Raw genomic sequence first — 16,703 nt, 5'->3', positions numbered from 1 at the left:
ATGAATTGAGGGAGGATATGAAGAAGGCAAGGAATGAACAAAAACAAGAAATGGAAAGTCTGAAAAAACAAATCACAGAATTTAAGGGAATGAAAGACAAAGTAGAAGAGATGAAAAAAACAATGGAAACCTACAATGGTAGATTTCAAGAGACAGGGGTTAGGATTAGTGAACTGGAGGATGGAACATCTGAAATCCAAAAAGAAACAGCAACTATAGGGAAAAGAATGGAAAAATATGAGCAGGGACTCAGGGAATTGAATGATAATATGAAGCGCACAAATATACATGTTGTGGGTATCCCGGAAGGAGAAGAGAAGGGAAAAGAAGGAGAAAAACTAATGGAAGAAATCATCACTGAAAATTTCCGAACTCTTATGAAAGACCTAAAATTACAGATCCAAGAAGTGTAGTGTACCGCAAAGAGAATAGATCCAAATAGGCATTCTCCAAGACACTTACTAGTCAGAATGTCAGAGGTCAAAGAGAAAGAGAGAATCTTGAAAGCAGCAAGAGAAAAACAATCCATCACATACAAGGGAAACCCAATAAGACTATATGTAGATTTCTCAGCAGAAACCATGGAGGCGAGAAACAGTGGGATGATATATTTAAATTACTAAAAGAGAAAAACTGCCAACCAAGAATTCCATACCCAGCAAAATTGTCCTTCAAAAGTGAGGGAGAAATTAAAACATTTTCAGACAAAAAGTCACTGAGAGGATTTGTGACCAAGAGACCAGCTCTGCAAGAAATACTAAAGGGAGCACTAGAGACAGATACGAAAAGACAGAAGAGAGAGGTGTGGAAAGAGTGTAGAAAGAAGGAAAATTAGATATGACATATAAAATACAAAAAGCAAAATGGTAGAGGAAAGTACTACTCAAACAGTAATAACACTAAATGTTAATGGATTGAACTCCCCAATCAAAAGACATAGACTGGCAGAATGGATTAAAAAACAGGATCCTTCTATATGCTGTCTACAGGAAACACATCTTAGACCCAAAGACAAACATAGGTTGAAAGTGAAAGGTTGGGAAAAGATATTTCATGCAAATAAAACCAGAAAAGAGCAGGAGTACCGATATTAATATCCAACAAATTAGACTTCAAATATAAAGCAGTTAAAAGAGACAAAGAAGGATACTATCTACTAATAAAAGGAACAATTCAACAAGAAGACATAACAATCACAAATATTTATGCACCAAACCAGAATGCCCCAAAATACGTGAAGCAAACACTGCAAACACTGAAAAGGAAAATAGACACATCTACCATAATAGTTGGAGACTTCAGTTCCCCACTCTCATCAATGGACAGATCATCTAAACAGAGGATCAATAAAGAAATAGAGATTTTGAATATTACAATGAATGAGGTAGACTTAACAGACATTTATAGGACATTACACCCCACAACAGTAGGATACACCTTTTTCTCAAGTGCTCATGGATCATTCTCAAAGATAGACCATATGCTGGGTCACAAAGCAAGTCTCAACAAATTTAAAAAGACCGAAATCATACACAACACTTTCTCAGATCATAAAGGAATGAAGTTGGAAATCAATAATAGGCAGAGTGCCAGAAAATTCACAAATACGTGGAGGCTCAACAACACACTCTTAAACAACCAGTGGGTCAAGGAAGAAATTACAAGAGAAATCAGTAAATATCTTGAGACAAATGAAAATGAAAACACAACATATCAAAACTTATGGGACGCAGCAAAGGCAGTGCTAAGAGGGAAATTTATTGCCCTAAATGCCTATATCAAAAAAGAAGAAAGGGCAAAAATTTGGGAATTAACTGTCCACTTGGAAGAACTGGAGAAAGAACAGCAAACTAACCCCAAAGCAAGCAAAAGGAAAGAAATAACAAAGATTAGAGCAGAAATAAATGAAATTGAAAATATGAAAACAATTGAGAAAATCAATAAAACCAGAAGTTGGTTCTATGAGAAAATCAATAAGATTGATGGGCCCTTAGCAAGATTGACAAAAAGAAGAAGAGAGAGGATGCAAATAAATAAGATCAGAAATGGAAGAGGAGACATAACCACTGACCTCACAGAAACAAAGGAGGTAATAACAGGATACTATGAACAACTTTATTCTAATAAATACAACAATGTAGATGAAATGGACAAGTTCCTAGAAAGGCATGAACAACCAACTTTGACTCAAGAAGAAATAGATGACCTCAACAAACCAATCACAAGTAAAGAAATTGAATCAGTCATTCAAAAGCTTCCCAAAAAGAAAAGTCAGGACCAGACGGCTTCACATGTGAATTCTACCAAACATTTCAGAAAGAATTAGTACCAACCCTGCTCAAACTCTTCAAAAAAATTGAAGTGGAGGGAAAGCTACCTAATTCATTCTATGAAGCCAACATCACCCTCATACAAAAACCAGGCAAAGATATTACAAAAAAAGAAAACTACAGACCAGTCTCTCTAATGAATATAGATGCAAAAATCCTCAACAAAATTCTAGCAAATCGAATCCAGCAACACATTAAAAGAATTACACTTCATGACCAAGTAGGATTCATCCCAGGTATGCAAGGATGGTTCAACATAAGAAAATCAATTAATGTAATATACCATATCTACAAATCAAAGCAGAAAAATCACATGATCATCTCAATTGATGCAGAGAAGGCATTTGACAAGATTCAGCATCGTTTCCTGTTGAAAACACTTCAAAGGATAGGAATACAAGGGAACTTCCTTAAAATGATAAAGGAAATATATGAAAAACTCACAGCTAATATCATCCTCAATGGGGAAAGACTGAAAACTTTCCCCCTAAGATCAGGAACAAGACAAGGATGTCCACTATCACCACTGTTATTCAACATCATGTTGGAAGTTCTAGCCAGAGCAATTAGACAAGAAAAAGAAACACAAAGCATCAAAATTGGAAAGGAAGAAGTGAAACTATCACTGTTTGCAGATTATATGATACTATACATTGAAAACCCTGAAAAATCCACAGCAAAACTACTAGAGCTAATAAACGAGTACAGCAAAGTGGCAGGTTACAAGATCAACATTCAAAAGTCTGTAGTGTTTCTATACACTAGTAATGAACAATCTGAGTGGGAAATCAAGAAACAAATTTCATTTACAATTGCAACTAAAAGAATAAAATACTTAGGAATAAATTTAACTAAAGAGACAAAAGACCTATACAAAGAAAACCACAAGAAACTGTTAAAAGAAATCACAGAAGACCGAAATAGATGGAAGGGCATACCATGTTCATGGATTGGAAGACTAAATATAATTAAGATGTCAATTATACCTAAATTGATTTACAGATTCAACGCACTACCAATCAAAATCCCAACAACATACTTTTCAGAAATAGAAAAACCAATAAGCAAATTTATCTGGAAGGGCAGGTGCCCCGAATTGCTAAAAGTATCTTGAGGAAAAATAAACGAAGCTGGAGGTCTCATGCTGCCTGACTTTAAGGCATATTATGAAGCTGCAGTGGTCAAAACAGCATGGTATTGGCATAAAGATAGATATATTGACCAGTGGAATCGAATAGAGTGCTCAGATATAGACCTTCTCATCTATGGACAATTCATCTTTGATAAGGGAGTCAAGCCAACTCACCTGAGACAGAACAGTCTCTTCAATAAATGGTGCCTAGAGAACTGGATATCCATATGAAAAAGAATGAAAAAGGACCCATATCTCACACCCTATACATAAGTTAACTCAAAATGGATCAAAGATCTAAACATTAGATCTAAGACTATAAAACTGTTAGAAGAAAATGTAGGGAAATATCTTATAAATCTTATACTTGGAGGCAGTTCTATAGACCTTACACCCAAAGCAAGAGCATTGAAGAAAGAAAGAAAGAAATGGGAACTCCTCAAAATTAAACACTTTTGCGCATCAAAGAACTTCATCAAGAAAGTAAAAAGACAGCCTACACAATGGGAGACAATATTTGGAAATGACATATCAGATAAAGGTCCAGTATCCAGAATTTATAAAGAAATTTTCAACTCAAAAACAAAAAGGCAGCCAATCCAATTACAAAATGGGCAAAAGATGTGAACAGACACTTCTCAGAAGAGAAAATACAAATGGCCAAAAGGCACATGAAGAGATGCTCAACGTCCCTGACCATTAGAGAAATGCAAATCAAAACCACAGTGAGATATCATCTCACACCCACCAGAATGGCCATTATCAATAAAACAGAAAATGACAACTGCTGGAGAGGATGTGGAGAAAGAGACACACTTATCCATTGTTGGTGGGACTGTCAAATGGTACAACGCTGTAGAAAGCAGTTTGGCAGTTCCTCAAAAAACTAAATATAGAATTGCCATATGACCCGGCAATACCATTGCTAGGTATCTACTCAAAGGACAGGAGGGCAAGGACACAAACAGACGTTTGCACACCAATGTTTATAACAGCATTATTTACAATTGCAAAGAGATGGAAACAGCCAAAATGTCCATCAACAGATGAGTGGCTAAACAAACTGTGGTATATATATACAATGGAGTATTATGCAGCTGTAAGACAGAATAAAGTTATGAAGTATGTAACAGCATGGATGGACTTTAAGGACACTATGCTGAGTGCAATTAGCCAAAAACAAAAGGACAAATACTGTATGGTCTCACTGATATGAACTGACATTAGTGAATAAGCTTGGAACATTTCGTTGGTAACAGAGACCAACGAAATAGAAATTGGGTAAGATATTGGGTAATTGGAGCTGAAGGAATACAGATTGTGCAACAGGACTGAATATAAAACCTGAGAAATGGACAGCACAATACTACCTAACTGTAATACAATTATATTAAGATGCTGAATGAAGCTGAATGTGAGAATGTTAGAGGGAGGAGGGCTGGGGGCACAGATGAAATCAGAAAGAAAGATAGACAGTAAAGATTGAGATGGTATAAGCTGGGGAATGTCTAGAGTATATAATAACAGTGACTCAATGTACAAATTTTTGAAATGTTTTTGCATGAGAAAGAACAAAGGAAAGTCATTACTCCAGGGTGCTGAATATAGATGATAATTAATATTTTAAAATTTCAACTTATGTGTGGGACTAAAGCAAAAAATGTTTATTTGGTACATAATTTATATTTTGACTAGTGCATTTCCTAATATAATTTATGTAGATAGCTTGGTTGAACACCATAAGTACATGGAACCATGAGATTTTGTTGGTTTGTCCAGAGTGATGCCCTGATGAATCCCAGAGTGATTCGATCAGTGAGTGAAAAAGTATTTGCAAAGTCTCCTTTAGGGAATTGTGAGAATGGGGAGAAATTCAATTTCCCCAAGTTGAATTCTTGATATTCTCACAATCAGTGTGGACAACCAAAGCTATAGGCTGAGCCCCCACTTTTGGTGTTTGTTCATGTGAAACTTAACCCCACAAAGGATAGGTCAAGCCTACTTAAAATTAGGCCTAAGAGTCACCCCCAAGAGAGCCTCTTTTGTTGCTCAGATGTGGTCCCTCTCTCCAGCCAACACAACAAGCAAACTTACCACCCTCCCCTGTCTATGTGGGACATGACTCTCAGGGGTGTGGACCTTCCTGGCAACGTGGGACAGAAATCCTAGAATGAGACTCAGCATCAAGGGATTGAGAAAACCTTCTCGACCAAAAGGGGAAGAGTGAAATGAGACAAAGTGTCAATGGCTGAGAGATTCCAAACAGAGTCAAGAGGTTATCCTGGAGGTTATTCTTACACATTAAGTAGATATCACCTTGTTATCCAAGAGGAAAAGGAGAGGCTGGAGGGAACTGCCTAAAAATGTAGAGCTGTCTTCCAGCAGCCATGTTTCTTGAAGATGATTATATAATGATATAGCTTTCACAATGTGACTGTGTGATTGTGAAAACCTTGAGTCTGATGCTGCTTTTATGCACCTTGTCAACAGATGAGTAGAACATATGGAATAAAAATAAATAATGGGGGAACAAATGTTTAAAAAAATTTAGTTTGAAATGCTAGTGATCAATGAAAGGGAGGGGTAAGGGGTATGGTATGTATAATTATTTTTTTCTCTGTTTTTGTTTTATTTCTTTTTCTGTCGTCTTTTTATGTCTTTTTCTGAATTGATGCAAATGTTCTAAGAAATGATCATGATGATGAATATGCAACTATATGATAATATTGTGAATTAGTGACTATATATGTAGAATGGAATGATCATATGTTAAGAATGCTTGTGTTTCTTTCTTGTCATATATTTTTTTAATTTAAAAATTAATAAAAAATTTTTAAAAAAAAAGAACTAGAAGATCTCATCAAACCTATCAAAAGTAAAGAGATTTAATCAATCATCAAAAATCCTCCTACAAAGAAAAGCCAGGGCCAGATGTTTTCATAGGGGAAATATATCAAGCATTCCAAAAAGAACTAATACCAATCCTGCTCAAATTCTTTAAAGAAATTGAGTGACAAAGCACACCAACTAATCATTTTATGAAGCTAACATCACTTTAATACCAAAACTGGGTAAAGAGGCACTAAGAAAGGATAACTACAGGCTAATCTCAATAATGAACACAAATGCAAAAATTCTCAACAAAATACTGGCAAATTGAATTCAATGACATATTGGAAGAATTATCCACCACAGCTAAGTGGGGTTTATACCAGGAATGCAAGGGTGGTTCAACACAAGAAAATCAGTCAATGTAATATAGCACATTAACAAATATTCAAAAGGGAAAAATCACATAATCAACTCAACTCATCCTGTAAAAGCATTCAACAAAATTCAACATCCTTTTCTGATAGAAATCAAAGGAAACTTCCTCAATATGATAATGGAAATATATGAAAAACCCACAGTCAGCATGGTACTTGTGCCGGTTTGAATCTGTGGTGAACCCCAGAAAATCCATGTCCTTTAATCCTCATTCAATATTGCTGGCTGGGAACTTTTTGATTGTTCCCATGGAGATGTGACTCACCCAACTGTATATATTTAACCTTGGATTAGAGGGAAATGTGACTCTGCCCATTCCAACTAGGTCTTGACTAGCTTACTGGAATCCTTTAAAAGAGGAAGCATTTTGGAAAAGGCATGAGATTCCAAGACAGCAGAGCCATGAGAACCATGCAAACACATGCAGCCAGAGATCTTTGGAGATGAAGAAGAAAAACAGGGGAGCTTCATGAAATAAGAAGCCTGGAGAGAAAGCTAGCAGGCATCACCATGTCCACCCTGTGCCTTTCCAGTTGAGAGAGAAACCCTGAATGTCATCAGCCTTGCTGAACCAAGGTATCTTTCCCTGATGCCTTAGATTGGGCATTTCTATAGCCTTGCTTTAATTGGAACATTTTTATGGCATTAGAACTGTAAACTTGTAACTTAATAAATTCCCCTTTTTAAAAACCATTCTGTTTCTGGTATATTGCATTCCAGCAGCTAGCAAACCAGAATAGTACTCAATGGTGAGAGACTGAAAGCCTTTCCCCTAAGATTGAGAGTGAGACAGAGTGCCCTCTGTGACCACTATTATTCAACATTGTACTAGAAGTTCTAGCTAGAACAATCAGGCAGGAAAAAAGAAACAAAAGTCATCCACATTGGAAAAGAACAAGTAAAACTTTCATTATTCACAGATAACATGATACTATACCTGGAAAATCCTGAGAACTCTATGACAAAGCTTCTTGAGTTAATAAAAAAATTCAGCAAAGTGATGGGTTATTAGATTAATTTGTAAAAAATCAGTAATGTTTCTACAAATGAGCAATGACCTAACTAAGGAGACAATTAAGGAAAAACAATTCCATTCAAAATGGCAATTAAAAGATTCAAGTTTCTAGGAATAAACTTAACCAGGAATGTAAAGGACCAGTATACAGAAAACTACATAATATTACTAAAAGAAATCAAAGGTCTAAATAAATGGAAAGACATCCCCTGCACATAGGAAGGTTAAATGTAGTTAGGATGTCAGTTCTACCCAAACTGATCTACAGATTCAATGCAACAGCAATCAAAATTCCAACAACCTACTTTCAGGACTTGGAAAAGCTAGTTATCAAATTCATTTGGATGGGAAAGAGACTTCAAATAGCTAAAAATATACTTTAAAAAAGAGGATTTAAATTTGGAGGGTTAACAGTTCCTACTTTGTAGTGGTCAAAACAGCATGGTTAGGGTGTGCAAGGGTAGTTCAGTGGTAGAATTCTCGCCTGCCATGAGGGAGACCTGGGTTCGATTCTCAGTCCATGCATTTCCCCAAAAACAAACAAGCAAAACAAACAAACAAAAATTCAACAAAATGGTGCTTCCATAACAGGATATTCACATGGAAAAATAAAGAAATGTGACCACACCATACAGCATACAAAAAAAAAAAAATACCAGCATGATATTGGCACAAAAATAGAAGTATCAACCAATGGAACTGAATCAAGTGTGCAAAAACGGACCACCAAACCTATGATCCACTGATCTTCAACAAGGCCCCCAAATCCACTAAATTGGGTCCAAATAGTCTTTTCAATAAATGGGTCTGGGAGAACTGGATATCAACAGCCAAAAGAATAAAAGAGGTCCTTTACCTTACATCTTAAACAAAAATTAACTCAAAGAGGATCAAAGACCTGAATATAAGAGCGTTACCATAAAATTCCTAATAGAAAATATAGGAAAACATCTTCAAAGCCTAGTGATAGAAGGTAGCTTCCTAAACTTTATACCCAAAGCACAAGCAGTGAAAGAAAAAATAGATAAATGGAAACTCCTCAAAATCAAATGCTTTTGCACCTTGAAAGACCGTCAAAAAGGTAAAGAGGCAGTCAATTCAATAGGAGAAAGTATTTGGAAATCACATATCAGATAAAGATTTGATATCCTCTATACATAAAGAAATCATAGAACTCAAAAACAAAATAACCCAATTATAAAATGGACTAAAGATATGAATGGAGACTTTTCTGAAGAGCAAATACAGGTGGCTAAAAAGCACATGAAGAGATGCTCATTTTCATTAGTTATGAAGGAAATGCAGATCAAGACTACAATGAGATACCATTTCACACCTATAAAAATGGTTGCTATTGAACAAGCAGGAAACCACAAATGTTAGAGAGGATGTGGAGAAATTGGAACACTTATGCAAAGCTGGTGGGAATGTATAATGTTATAGCTGTTATGGAAGATAGTTTGGCAGTTCCTCAGAAAACTGAATATTGCCTTATGACTCGGCAATAGCACTTCTCAGTATATACCCTGAAGAACTGAAAGCAGTGACACAAACAGACATTTGCATGCCGATGTTCATAGCAGCATTGTTCACAATTGCCAAAAGACAGAAACAATCCAAGTACCTATCAATAGACGAATGGATAAACAAAATGTGGTATATGCATAGAATGGAATATTATGCAGGCGTAATACGAAATGACATCCTCAGGCATATGACAACATGATGAACCATGAGGACAATGCTAAGTGAAATAAGCCAGGCACAAAAGGGTAGATACTGCATGATTTTGCTATTATGATCTTGGTGAGGTAAACTCAGAAGCTTGTAATGTGGAATATAGGGGACCTAGAGATACAGAGATGCTATAGATGGGTGAACAGTTAGCTAATGGGGTTGAACTTAAATATAAGGGAATGGATAGAAGTGAAGGCCATTCATTAGTGGGTCTATAAGTAATATTGCCATATTGAAGGTGAACATGATTGAAAGGGGTTGTATAGAGCCATGTATCCCACTGATTAAGATTTCAAATGTAAATAAGTTCTTGCATGGACAAAGATATGAACGTTGTACAAAGAGTAATATCACCAAGGTATGAAAGGAAAACTACTATTGCCTGCTATGGCTTATGTTTAACAGGAAGTCATCAACAGTGCACAGCAGTATCAGGGGTAAATAATAGGGTGGGGGGACAAGAATTAAGGGAAGGTTTGGATTTTCTATTTGGTGAGGATGTGTTTATTGATTATTTTTCTCTTGGGAGCAATGAGAATTGCCTAAAATCAAGAGTGTCGATGATTATACAACTAAGGGAGGACAATGTGAGACACAGACAGTTGACTTTGGACATTATCCATGATGCCCAGTAGATGGAAGTGGCTGAAGAGTGTCCTGACTAAGAACTAGAATAGCGAATTGTGGTGTGCGTATGATCGAATATTGTTTGACTGCAGAAAAGAATGAAATCATGAGGCGTGCAATGAGGTGAATGAATCTGGGGGACATTATGTGATGCAAAATAAACCAGAAACAAAAGAGCAAATATTGCATGGTCTCCTCTAGAAAAAATCTTATAAAAAACTTGAGGCCTTGGTTGTAAACTGTCATAGCAGTCACGTTTACTCCAGAGCAGTAATTGTTATTTCTGGATTTTGAGAGGCTGTGCTACATACGTATAACTGGTATTTCTCTATATAATATTCCATCGTCTGTATAAACCACATTTTGGGCACCTGTGTGACACTTAGGACTCAAGAGTAGGAATTCCTCAGGTCTAAAACTCAGCGCTGCCACATAAAATAACTGTTAAATAAATGGAAAAAGAGATCAGACTGCATTTAGAGATAAGAATGAAGCCAGTTGGGTCAGGAATAAGGAGAATCAGAGTACAGGGGTAAGGAGGACATTGTATTTTAGGACTTCACGTACTCCGTGAAAGGAAGAGATGTTTATTTTATCCAAAACCTAAATTTTCTGTAGCACGTTATCTAACTTAACCTGTCTGATTCGATCATTTAAACGACCCAAACACGTGGAGCCAAAAATGGTACTGAGGGCTTTAGTTCTACGTAGCTTAATGTAATACCCAGATACATCACAGATTATGTTGAGCAGATAATTAAAAAATATTGGCAAAGTCCCTTGAGGTATGGAAGAAAAACTATAGAACTACCAAACTTTACCACTGGGGAAGCCCTTGAAACTGTCTCAAACATTAGGGACTTCCAAGTTAATAGGCCAAGCCCTTGATCTTGAGGTTTGCTCTTGTGAAGCTTACTTATATAGGAGAGAAGCTAAGCCTACCTATAGCTATGCCTAAGAGTTACTTTCAGAGGACCTCTTTTGTCGCTCAGATGTCACCTCTCCCTCTCTAAACTCACTCTGCAAGTAAGATCGTTACCCTCCTCCTTACATGGAACATGACATCCAAGGGTGAAAGTCTCCCTGAAAACATGGGAGATGACTCTCAGGGATGAGCCTAGGCTTGGCACTGTGGGATTGACAATGCCTTCCTGACCAAAAAGGAGAAAAGAATTGTAACAACGGTATCGGTGGCTGAGTGAGTTCAAATAAAGTCGAGGTTATTCTGGAGACTACTCTGAGGCAAGTTACAGCTAAATATTGTTATTTTCCATGGTTTGCCAAACCTCAACCAAAACCATTCCTACCAATCCTAAAGAACTATGATTACTTTCCAGAAACATACAACCTCCAGATGGGTTATTAGGCCAGATAAGTCCTGAAACCCAGAGGTGGCAGCCTTTCCAGAACATCAACTAGTTCCATCCCCCTATCCCATACTATTGGCAGCCTTTTGCAACATGAGAAAGTTAGAATTGGCATAGCCTAAATATCCCTAAGGATTGAGAGAGAGATCAAAGAAGAAGGTGGAGTTATAACAGAGAACATAGGCTTTCACAAATGCCTATGACTGATGAATCATTATGTTGATATTTCTTTTAGTCGCCAGTATCTTGGAGCAGCTAGAAGGAAAAACCTAAAATTGTGTGAACTGTAACCCATACCGAACTCTGAAATTTGTTCTATAACTAATTGTTGCAGTGTGCTTTGAAATTTATTGTTTTTATATATATGTTACATTTCACAATAAAATAAAATTTTGAAAGAGGGATAGGAGGTATAAGAAGGCTTCTAGTTCATACGGTGGTGCTGAGGTGTATGTGAGACGATGCTTTCTGAGCACTTAGCAAAGTGCTTGACAGAGCAAACCCTAGATTAATGTTAGTTACAACAATTATTTTATCCAAAAATAACGGTGATTAAGCCCAAATCCATCTCTTTGTAACGTCCAACAATCCATATGTGCCTGTCCTTTGAAACTGCTCATGGTTATAAAGCAGGATAAAATGGGACAACTGCAGTTCCCTGGTTTCCTATCCAGCTCTTAAAAGAGTTAATGGACAACTGCAAATCCATTGTTTATTATCTAGCTCCAAAGATATTAATACAAACTGCAACCTTCAACTGCAAACTATGCGGGGAAAAAAATTTCCTTACAGCCCCCAAACCTCCCCAAACCTTTAAAACTTCCCCAAACCATAAAAGCCTAGAAAATCATGGGCCCAAAGCAGACTCTTAATTAATAACAGAAAACCTGGGGTTGTAAAGATTTTTGAACATCTGCCCAAAGATAAATTTTGGATAGGTGACAGGCTGACCACAAGCATCAATAATTTCCCTCAAACAAAGCTAGCCCTGTAAGCACCTGGTCAATACCAACTACGTAAACCCCTAATGTTCAAAGTTCACTATCAGAACTTGCACAAAGAAGACACATGGTATTCAAAAGTTCCTTTGGAAACCTGCCATCAGTAAAAGTTTCCTGTAAAACAAGCTAACCCGCTGCACTCAGTGCATGTTTCTCTCTTGAACACCTTGACATTATCGCTAAGGTGCACTCTCTCTCTTTCTCGTTAGTAGACTTTCCTACTTATTCCTACTGGCCCTTTCATTTATCTGAATTCTTTTAGTGCAGGACCCTCACACCTGGGGTGGTGCTGAGCTGGCACTACTGCCAGCAGGGCGTTGGTTACAGGGCGTTGGTAGAGTCTAATCTCTCTACCGCATGCTGCTGCTTCGCATCTGTCCCCCTGCGCTGTGCATTGCGGTCAGGCCTGGGGACCACATGGTCGTTCATCAAACACTAAACGAGTGCCAGGCACTGTGTAGGTCCTGGGAGCCCAAAGAGGAGCATGAACGGTCTCTGCCCATAGAAAAAAGCCCAGAGAATTCTGACATGAAGCAGAGATTCAGGAGAAGATACGACAATGCAGAAACAGAAGTTAATGGAGGAGCACAGGTGAGGGCCACATGATCCAGATGGGAAGGAGCCAGAGGGACCTTCCTCTGGGAGAGGCACCTGAGCTGAGTATCAAGGGAGGAGTAGAAGGAGCTGAGGGGGGAGCATCTTTGCTGGAGGTGGTTGAATGAGGAACAACCTGGGCATGGCAGTACTGGGTTTTTTGAGTAAAGATGTGAACAAGATGATAGCAGGAGAGGGCTAATAAAGGCCTTGTGTCCTGGGCTTGAGAGCTATGGACAGGGAGTGACTGGAGGGACTTAAGCAGGCTTCTGTGTGGAGAACAATGCGAGTGGGTGGTACTGGAGGTAAGCAACCTGGACCAGTTCTTGCAGTAGCCGCATGAACCATGATGAACGGAGGCAAGGAACGAATAGGTGAAGCGCAGAAGATTTTTAGGGCCATACAATGATTCTGTATGTTACCGTAATGGCAGCATGCCATTAGGATTTTCTCAAAACCCATGGAGCCACAGAGCGAACCCTACGGAGACTGCAATGTTCATGTGTGGCCTTGGCTCTGAGCCACAAAGCGAGCCCTAAGGTAAACTACGGACTTGAGAATAATGGCTCAGTACAGAATATCAGTTAAGAATAATGTGTCAGTAGTGGCTCCTGAGCTGCAACAAATGTACCACACTAATGCAAGTTTATAAATAATGAGGGAAACTGCGTGTTGAGGTGGATGTTTATGGAACTTTCTATACTTTCTGCTCAATTTTCCTGTAAATTTAAAACTGCTCTGAAAAGAGTCTATTTAGTTAAAAAAAAAATGAAAAAAATCCTGTTCTAAAGGGATGGGACTAAAGATGGAGGAAAGCAGCTCTTTCCTTAAACATTTTCCAAATGAGACCTATACTGATCACCTATTTAACAATGCAAACTGCCTCCCTCCTCTGGTATTCCCAATCCTCCTGGACCCCTCAGTTTTCTTTCAGAGCTATGATCATCTCCTACATATTATATTATTTCTTTACTTTGTGTTTTGTCCTCCCCTCACTAGAATATTAGATATTTACTAGGATAGCTAATGTTGCTAGTTTTGTTCACTGCCATGTCCCACGTACCTAGAACAGTACAAGGCACACAATAGCCACTCAATTAATTTTCATCACTATTATTTGAATGAATGAATGAAAGAATGAACACTTAGGGAACATCCTGTCATCTGGAAAGTTTACCAAGAAGTTGAAAGATGCTAGAAATGAAGAAGGGTGATATATCAAGAAGGGATAAACCTAAAATACGAGGTTCTCACCTCATAGGCTCTATGATACTTGGGGCTTAGAAGAATAAGCATAAACCTTTTGAGAAGGAGAACAGTAAACCGGGTTGGGGCAGAGGGCTATTGTGGGTTCAAGAAGTAGACTCCCCACATTGCTGAGGAATTTTGCAAAAAAAAGAATCCCAAGAAGAGCATGAGATGCAGGAGGGGTTGTTTACCATGGAATGGAATTTCTAAAACTCTGAGGTGGTACCCAGACATAAGTGTTTTGTTTCTCACTAAGTGATGTCAAGTCACAGGGAAGACTAAGAAGAAGTATCTTTAAAGAGTGTGTGAGATAAAACTCCAGATCTAACCTCAGCCATCACCCTATATCATGAAAGACTCTGAGGATCTCATAACAATTGTTGTGCAGGCTGATGCAATGAAACAAAGTGTAATGATAACAACTACCACAACCACAACCATGAAGATCAACCAAACTAACAAAGACAACAATGGATTCGACTATTTCCGCATCACACTCACAGAATCTGGGGCTCAGGTATAAACCTGACCTGTTCCCTGGGGTCTCTTGGAGACTGCAATGTTCATGTGTGGCCTTGGCTAGATTATGATATCCACTTGTTTGGTCAAGCAAGCACTGGCCTTGTTGCTACTGCGAGGATATTTGGTATTTAAAATTTCATCTCTAAATCAGTTGATTGTGCCTCTGATTGCATCTACAATCAATGAAGGAAATTGTCCTCAGGATTGTGTGTTGTCTCCTCATGCAATCTTAAAGGCCAGAAATGAGGGTTTCAGTAGTCAGAAAGAAGAATTTCTGCTTCTACTTTAGCCAGTCAACTTGTCCTGGGGGATTCAACTTCCCTTCATTGTAGTTTCTAGCTTGCAGCCTGCTCTATGGAGTGTGGATTTGCAATTCCAGTGGTCATATGAGACAATTCCTACAATGAATCATATTCATCTATCTATCTATCTATCTATCTATCTATCTATCTATCTATCTATCTGTTATCCATCCACCCATTCATCCATCCATCCATCTATCCTGTCAGTTCTGTTTCTCTGGAGAAACAACATGACCAGCTCACAATATGACCAGTCCCTACCCCCCAGGTTGGATTAGAGTTGGGGCCCTTTCTATTGTATCCCTGCACATCATTATCAAGACACATGTCACATTAAAAAATTTCTTGTGTAATATCCAAATTCTCAGCTAATTTTGATGGCAATGACTCCATCTCACTTGTTTACTGTCATATGCCCAGGATTTAGCAAATGCCTGACACAGTGAAGAAACTCAATCCATGCTAAATTAATGAAGTAGCTTGAATCTACGGAACCAAAACATTAGTTCCAAGCTGAAGATAAAGGCAGATGATAAATAACTTCAAGACATCTTAATGAGCTCTGCTTACAAACACTTAAAGAAGTAGAGCAGAACAGGAAGGAGTAATTTATTTGATTTGATGAACACTTGCTATAAACTTTAATGTGCATTGTGAGTAATTAGAGGTTGCCTTCAAAATAAGTGATATTCATTGCCGCTAAATGAGTGACTTGAAAATGGAACAGTCTCAGCAACATTGTGTTTAGGAAGAGCCAGAGGCTGGACTATGATGAAGAACTGCCCAATGGACTGCACCTAAGAGACAAGATGGGCCAACACCTATTTTTCTCTGAAGGTATCTATGGGTCCTTCTCCTTCCTGCCACTAACAATGGAGGGAGCCTTGTGGGGCCATAGCTGGCTGTTACAGAACTGCAAAATACAGATGGAGCTGATTACAACCCACTTCTTTCTAGAAACTATTGTTAGCTTTGATCTGAATTGACTAGACAAACAAGACATAACAAGATACAAGCTTATTTCTGTAAAGTTGCCCACCTCTACTCTTCTTCTCCAATCATCCAGAATACAGAAGATTAATGCATATTAGTAGTATTTTCTAATATATAAATTATATAGACGTCATTTTGAAAATATTCAGAAAAATATAGATAAGCAAAAGTGAGAAAATAAAATTCACTCACAATTCTACCACTCCGAAATAAATACTGTTCCATTTTGATATATAACTTTCTAGATTCTTTTTTCAAAAATCTGATCTCAATATACATATTACTTTATATCTTTTATAACCATAAAATGAGTGGTAAATTATTCCCTTTATGTTTCTATCCCATGGCTTTCTAGTATATAATGGGCACCTTTGAAAGAGACAACGCTTAAAAATTGAGAACAGATCAATGGAAATGACCATTAAAAAAGGAATATTCTTTGACTAAAACTATAAAATTTCTAGAGGAAAACATAGAAGAAAATATTTGTGACATTGGCTTAAGCAAAGTTTTATTAAACAGGAAATAAAAAGCATGAGCCAGAATTAAGCCAGCAAAGAAGGGTTTC

The sequence above is a fragment of the Tamandua tetradactyla genome, chromosome 7 (genome assembly GCF_023851605.1).
Source record: "Tamandua tetradactyla isolate mTamTet1 chromosome 7, mTamTet1.pri, whole genome shotgun sequence".
NCBI lineage: Eukaryota > Metazoa > Chordata > Mammalia > Pilosa > Myrmecophagidae > Tamandua > Tamandua tetradactyla.
This window is presented reverse-complemented; position numbering follows the sequence as displayed.